We start from the raw sequence: 7,636 nt of genomic DNA, 5'->3' as shown, positions 1-7,636 counted from the left end.
CCTCCTGAACAGACCAATTTCAAGCACTGAGATCAAAGAAACAATAAAAAAGCTTCCAACCAAAAAATGCCCTGGTCCAGATGGCTTCACTCCAGAATTCTATCAAACCTTCAAGGAAGAGCTTATTCCTGTACTGCAGAAATTATTCCAAAAAACTGAGGAAGAAGGAATCTTCCCCAACACATTCTATGAAGCAAACATCACCCTGATACCAAAACCAGGAAAAGATCCAAACAAAAAGGAGAATTTCAGACCAATCTCACTCATGAATATAGATGGAAAAATTCTCAACAAAATCCTAGCCAATAGATTACAGCTTATCATCAAAAAAGTCATTCCTCATGATCAAGTAGGCTTCATCCCAGGGATGCAAGGCTGGTTTAACATACGCAAGTCTATAAACGTTATCCACCATATTAACAGAGGCAAAAATAAAGATCACATGATCCTCTCAATAGATGCAGAAAAAGCATTTGATAAAATCCAGCATCCTTTTCTAATTAGAACACTGAAGAGTACAGGCATAGGTGGCACATTTCTAAAACTGATTGAAGCTATCTATGGCAAACCCACAGCCAATATTTTACTGAATGGAGTAAAACTGAAAGCTTTTCCTCTTAGAACTGGAACCAGACAAGGTTGTCCTCTGTCACCTTTACTATTCAACGTAGTGCTGGAAGTTCTAGCCAATAAAATTAGGCAAGACAAGGAAATAAAGGGAATCCAAATGGGAGCAGAGGAGGTCAAACTCTCCCTCTTTGCTGATGACATGATCTTATACTTAAAGAACCCCAAAGACTCAACCACAAGACTCCTAGAAGTCATCAAAAAATACAGTAATGTTTCAGGATATAGAATCAATATCCACAAGTCAGTAGCCTTTGTATACACCAATAACAGTCAAGATGAGAAGCTAATTAAGGACACAACTCCCTTCACCATAGTTTCAAAGAAAATGAAATACCTAGGAATATACCTAACGAAGGAGGTGAAGGACCTCTATAAAGAAAACTATGAAATCCTCAGAAAGGAAATAGCAGAGGATATTAACAAATGGAAGAACATACCATGCTCATGGATGGGAAGAATCAACATTGTTAAAATGTCTATACTTCCCAAAGCTATCTACCTTTTCAATGCCATTCCTATCAAAGTACCTACATCGTACTTTCAAGATTTGGAAAAAATTTTTCTGCGTTTTGTATGGAACCGGAAAAAACCCCGTATAGCTAAGGCAGTTCTTAGTAACAAAAATAAAGCTGGGGGCATCAGCATACCAGATTTTAGTCTGTACTACAAAGCCATAGTGGTCAAGACAGCATAGTACTGGCACAAAAACAGAGACATAGACACTTGGAATCGAATTGAACACCAAGAATTGAAACTAACATCTTACAACCACCTAATCTTTGATAAACCAAACAAGAACTTACCTTGGGGGAAAGACTCCCTATTCAATAAATGGTGTTGGGAGAACTGGATGTCTACATGTAAAAGACTGAAACTGGACCCACACCTTTCTCCACTCACAAAAATTGATTCAAGATGGATAAAGGACTTAAATTTAAGGCATGAAACAATAAAAATCCTCAAAGAAAGCACAGGAAAAACACTGGAAGGTATTGGCCTGGGGGAAGACTTCATGAAGAAGACTGCCATGGCAATTGCAACAACAACAAAAATAAACAAATGGGACTTCATTAAACTGAAAAGCTTCTGTACAGCTAAGGACACAATAACCAAAGCAAAGAGACAACCTACAGAATGGGAAAGGATATTTGCATATTTTCAATCAGACAAAAGCTTGATAACCAGTATCTATAAAGAACTCAAATTAATCCACATGAAAAAAGCCAACAATCCCTTATATCAATGGGCAAGAGACATGAATAGAACTTTCTCTAAAGATGACAGACGAATGGCTAACAAACATATGAAAAAATGTTCATCATCTCTATATATTAGAGAAATGCAAATCAAAATAACCCTGAGATATCATCTAACCCCAGTGAGAATGGCCCACATCACAAAATCTCAAAACTGCAGATGCTGGCGTGGATGTGGAGAGAAGGGAACACTTTTACACTGCTGGTGGGACTGCAAAGTAGTACAACCTTTCTGGAAGGAAGTATGGAGAAACCTCAAAGCACTCAACCTAGACCTCCCATTCGATCCTGCAATCCCATTACTGGGCATCTACCCAGAAGGAAAAAAATCCTTTTATCATAAGGACACTTGTATTAGACTGTTTATGGCAGCTCAATTTACCATTGCCAAAATGTGGAAACAGCCTAAATGCCCACCAACCCAGGAATGGATTAACAAGCTGTGGTATATGTATACCATGGAATACTATTCAGCTATTAAAAAAAATGGAGACTTTACATCCTTCGTATTAACCTGGATGGACGTGGAAGACATTATTCTTAGTAAAGCATCACAAAAATGGAGAAGCATGAATCCTATGTACTTAATCTTGATATGAGGACAATTAATGACAATTAAGTTTATGGGGGGGGATGCAGAAAGAGTGATGGAGGGAGGAGGGTGGGGCCTTAGTGTGTGTCACACTTTATATGGGCAAGACATGATTGCAAGAGGGACTTTACCTAACAATTGCAATCAGTGTAACTGGCTTATTGTACCCTCAATGAATCCCCAAGAATAAAAAAAAAAAAGAAAATTGGTTTATTACATAATTAAACCCAGAATGTGACATGCACCACAAACAAATGGCTAAGAGATTTCAAAAATAAAGTTGGCACAATTAGTTTTCAAGTAGAAAACGTGACAGCACTATTTGTCATATATAGTACACCCTAAATTTACCTGGTAATTCAGGAGGCAACTCTGTTTTGGCTATATTCAAAGGAAATTTCAAATAGCTATTTTTTTTTTTTCAGAGAGAGTCTCATTCTGTTGCCCTTCGTAAAGTGCTGTGACATCATAGCTCACAGCAACCTCAAACTCTTGGGCTCAAGAGATCCTCCTGCCTCAGCCTCCCGAGTAGCAGGGACTATAGGTGCTTCCCACAACAACCACTCATTTTTAGAGATGGAGTCTCGCTCTTTTTCAGGCTGTTCTCCAACTCCTGAATTCAAGCAATCCAGCTGCCTCGGCCCCCTAGAGTGCTAGGATTAACAGCATGAGCCACCATGCCTGGCCAGCAAGTGGATCTCTTGAGTCCAAGAGTTTGAGGGTGCTGTGAGCTAGGCTGAAGCCAGATTCTGTATACTCTAGCTTGGGTGACAGAGTGATTCTGTCTCAAAAAAACAAACAAACCCCTTTAATATCACAAATTTGCCACTGGGCAAAAAAGGGAGGAGTGGATGTTGTGGTGAATCATTAATCAATTTTTCTACCCTGGTTTCTTGTAGAAATGTGTTCATTTTTCTTCAACCAAAATGGAAGACAGACTTTTTTCCTCCTGTCTCAAGTAGCGTTTCCAAAGTGAAGTGCTGGAATTCCAAAATTACCGCCAAAAAAAGAACATATCTGAGAAAAAAAAATGATAAATAAGAATTTTTATTTTTATTTTTTTGAGACAGAGTCTCACCACTACGTCACCCCCAGTAGAGTGCTATGGCATCACAGCTCACAGCAACCTCAAACTCTTGGGCTTAAGAGATTCTCTTGCCTAGCCTCCCTAGTAGCTGGGACTACAGGCACCCACCACAATGCCTGGCTATCAAGTGATTCTCTTGCCTCAGCCTCCCAAGTAGCCGGGACTACAGGCACCCACCACAATGCCTGGCTATCAAGTGATTCTCTTGCCTCAGCCTCCCAAGTAGCTGGGACTACAAAGCCCACCACGAGGCCTGGCTATTTTTGTTTGTTTCAGTTATTGTTGTTTAGCTGGCCTGGGCCAGGTTCGAACCCACCAGCCCCTGTGTATGTGGCTGGCACCCTAACCACTGAGCACAGGCAGTTATCTTTAGAGGAGCAGGGAATGTAAACTTCTAATTCTTAAAAATAAATATGAATTTTTAACGAGTGGAATATATGACCAGTTTTTTCCCAGATATCTGTGCTTTTTATGCCTCTTTGAAAATACTTTCTTATCTTTCAAGCTGTACTGCTAAAATTTATTTTACAGTTAAAGAAAAACTGAAGCTGAAATGACTTAACACTTTTTTTTCTAGGTGGAAAACCCAGGGAGGGGCAATGCTGACAGAAACACAGACCTAAGTTGACTCAAATGTCAAGTCAGGACATCCTATCACTTGGTCCATCTGCTCACCCCATCCCGCTCATTGAAATACTCAATGCCTCTTCCCAGGAGACCCTTTACTGTGTCCCCTGTGTGCCTGAGTGCATTTTGCTTTGCAGGTTCTTGCACCAGCTCACGGGAGTCTTGTTTTTCTTCCTTGATAAGTGTGAGAAAATTCAGAGAGCAGGCATTACTTGTGTCTTTTCTCCTGAATAAAAACCAGCCTTAAATTGGCATGTCTCCAAGAAATGAGCTTTTCAGAAGAAGAATCTACTAGGAGATTCCTCTCAGCCCCAAGCTGTCCTGATGCTTTCCTAACAGGCACCAGCCCCATACCTTAGGCTGTCCTTTTGAAAAAGACCCAAGGAGGCTGATATTCACTAGACATTCCAAGAGACGGCCACTGTTTACATTCTGGGACATCCTTAGATGGCAAGTATCATCTAAGAGTGACTGAGAGCACTTCACCCTATAAAGCTTCTAAAGAGCAACCTTGGCCCAAAGACAGTCTGTTAACATGTCTGTGTTGAAAGAAGATAAACGGAGAGGCACAAAGAATAGTAAAAGCAGAGTGTCAAGTGAATATTCTCTGATTTCCGCATGTGAAATTATCAGAAACACAAATATTTTAAAAAGAGCCACCCAGTGCTCTATGAAAAAATGATAAACAAGTACAATAAAAGATAGTGAAAAATGTGAAGTGGTGAGTAGAAGTTGACATTTGGGAATGTGGAAGGAAAACTAAAAATTCAGGATTTTTACTGCAAGTCTCCCCTAGCAAGACTTATGCTAGGGAAACAGAGTGGTGGATTTAAGATTCTACTGCCATACATTGGAAAAATGCAGGAAAATAAAAGTCCTTATGTGGAGGGTAGGGCCAACATTATGCAGCTGATCCAGTCAGTTTAGCTCCTAACTGACCTTCACCTCATGTCTCCCATTTTCTTTTTTTTTTTTCTCATGTCTCCCATTTTCATTTTGTAAATTCAGCTCTAACCTAAAAGTGTGTATCTTGAGTACTTCAGGGCAACTAATTTAAGAGATTAACTTCTAAAATGGAATGTTGTTTTGGGTCATGGGTTATGCCAATTACTGTTCAAGGGTTAACATAGTTTGAACTTTAATGTATAAAACTGTAATTTTGAAAATAGAAGAACAGAATAGTCTTGGAGAGGCTAATCTCACTGTTCTCCAGAACCCTGGCCTTCTGACAAAGTGTGGTGGACCTATCCTCCTCTCTGCATATTAGTTGGTTGGACCCTCTTCAGCCAGTAACACTGCAAGCTACCATGACACCAGAACACTTGACCCTGGTGACAGAGTGAGAATTCATAAGAAAAAGTGGCTATAAAACTATAATTCAAGCAATTATTGAATCTGGTTTGCTTCCTCATGAACCTGTAAGTGATAGAATCAGGTGTACATGCCCAAATAGACCTGCCTTGCCCAGGCAGGGTCAGACTCATGTCCCTCCCAGGAAATAGGAATGCTGCCAATTGCTGTGCTCCCTGACCCTTTAAATCCCCATCGGCCATAACCCACCTGTGGAATTCCTTTCTTGATTTCACCCCAGCTACATCCAGGTCAAATAAAGACCACATTATTTCCACAGAGTGGGGATTCCGTTTTCCTTTGTTTCACACCTTGGAATAATCTTGCTTCCTTGGGTCCAGAACCTTTCAATAAGAGTGACAGAATCAAGTTACCAACCCACCCAGGAAGGATCCCTTTCCTGAAAAGCATGTCCCTCCCAGGAAATAGTGAACAGACTAGTCCAGGCCTAATCTTGTCCCACCTACCTGCCCAGGTAAAGCAATGGACAGACCAATCCTGGCTGCCATAGCCCAAGTGTGAATTTCTAGAGTCAGGAATCTCACCCTACCTGCCCTCCAGGTGCAATAAAAGCCACTTTGAACAAATTGGATCTCAGCCTTCCTTTCAACTTGCTCCTGGGAATGATTTTTATCTTTGGGTCCAGAAGCTTTCAAAGAGCCTTTCCTCAAGCCCCTCCTGTGCATCCCCAACACAAGCCATGGCTGGGGGCTTCCTGACTCCTAAATCGTTGTTTGTTCTAGTAAAGTCTTTTATGTTTTACTGGTGCCTAAATTTAATTTTTAACAGGAGAAAGGACAGACTTGAGATCTATCACAACCCACCACTGAGTCGGGATTCTTCCCTGATGACCGTCTGGTCTTTTCCACACAATCTGGGAGAGATGTAACCTTAATGTAACTTCAAGTGCCACTGATTTATTCTTGAAGAAACCTTTCCAGAGTCCACATGAAGGGATGTTCTTCTGAAGACACTACAAAGTGATTAGAAAGCTAATCATGCCAGAGGCAGACCCTGAAGGCAGAGTCTGATTGTCTCTGGAATGTCCTGGAAGGGACCTAGGGAGGGGAAAATCAAGATAAGTAATGTGCATTTTTAGTTGAAGGTTACATCTGTTCTTTCCAGATAAATAGTTTATTAAGTTTTATGATTACTTTGTATACCTTTTATAGTTACTTTCCATTTTTATCGTATAAGCCATTTATCGCCAGTAGGTTTGCTATACATGCAGAACAATGTGTTTTTAAAGTACATAAGCTTGTAAGAAATAAAGTGAAGTTGCTACATGCCTGAGAGAGCTGTAGCCCTTCGCTTTTCCCAACATTCTGACTGCTGGTCTCATCTCTCTGATTCCAGCCCGGACATTTCCAGCAACAGGGAGAAACTGTGCCATGGGCGCAGCAGCCTAGAGAGGGCTGGATGGGGCAGGATTTCCAGGGTCCTGGCTCTGCTTCTCCCCTTCACCCTGGAGCCAGAGGGATCCAAGAGCCAAGCTGCATCAGCAGGTGGACTCCAGTCTGCAGACTACCATGCTGATGCCGGGAGGTCTATGACCCGCCACACCTTCCATGACAACCGGCCACTCAACACCATCTCCCGGATTTCGAGCGGCTCTGACATCCTCCTTACAGATCCTGGTGCACCCACAGGTCGCAGGACAACACAAGCTGCAACAGAGACGAGGGTCCATACTAAGTAAACATAAAGTGCACACTGGCTGAACTTGGCAAGCTGATGTCAGAGATGCAGGTCGCTCCAGCTCATAGAAACCCCACTTCCTGTTCCTCTTCAAGCTTGATTGGTGGATCCTCCCCCTTCCCTCCCCTGATTGGATGGGCCTGGGCGTGTAAGCCCCTGAGTGACAGGTAATGAGATCCCACACCTTCAAAACTGCTGAGGGTTTCTGAGACAGGGCCCTGCCTGGAGGCCATTCGCATTTAACCTTGTATGTAATGTTATATATAGGACGATATATATATAATATTAAAAATTGGAGCTTATAGGGCTGGATGCAGTGGCTCATGCCTGTAATCCCAGCACTCTAGGAGGACGAGGCCATGGATTGCTTGAGTTCAGGAGTTCCAGATCAATTTG

The 7,636-nt window shown here is 41.7% G+C and overlaps 1 long non-coding RNA gene across 1 annotated transcript; it reads right to left on the bottom strand.

The window, feature by feature from the left end:
• Nucleotides 1-2,742: 2,742 nt before the first annotated feature.
• LOC128579001 (uncharacterized) lies at nt 2,743-6,475 on the bottom strand. The gene is made up of 3 exons (XR_008378024.1): nt 6,367-6,475; nt 5,753-5,886; nt 2,743-3,495 (listed from the first exon to the last, which is right to left on the bottom strand). It is a non-coding gene; the product is annotated as an uncharacterized LOC128579001 (long non-coding RNA).
• Nucleotides 6,476-7,636: the final 1,161 nt, after the last annotated feature.

This window comes from Nycticebus coucang, chromosome Y, assembly GCF_027406575.1.
Source record: "Nycticebus coucang isolate mNycCou1 chromosome Y, mNycCou1.pri, whole genome shotgun sequence".
Lineage (NCBI taxonomy): Eukaryota > Metazoa > Chordata > Mammalia > Primates > Lorisidae > Nycticebus > Nycticebus coucang.
Note: the sequence above shows the minus strand (reverse complement) of the source record. Positions and strands in the feature narration are given on the sequence as shown.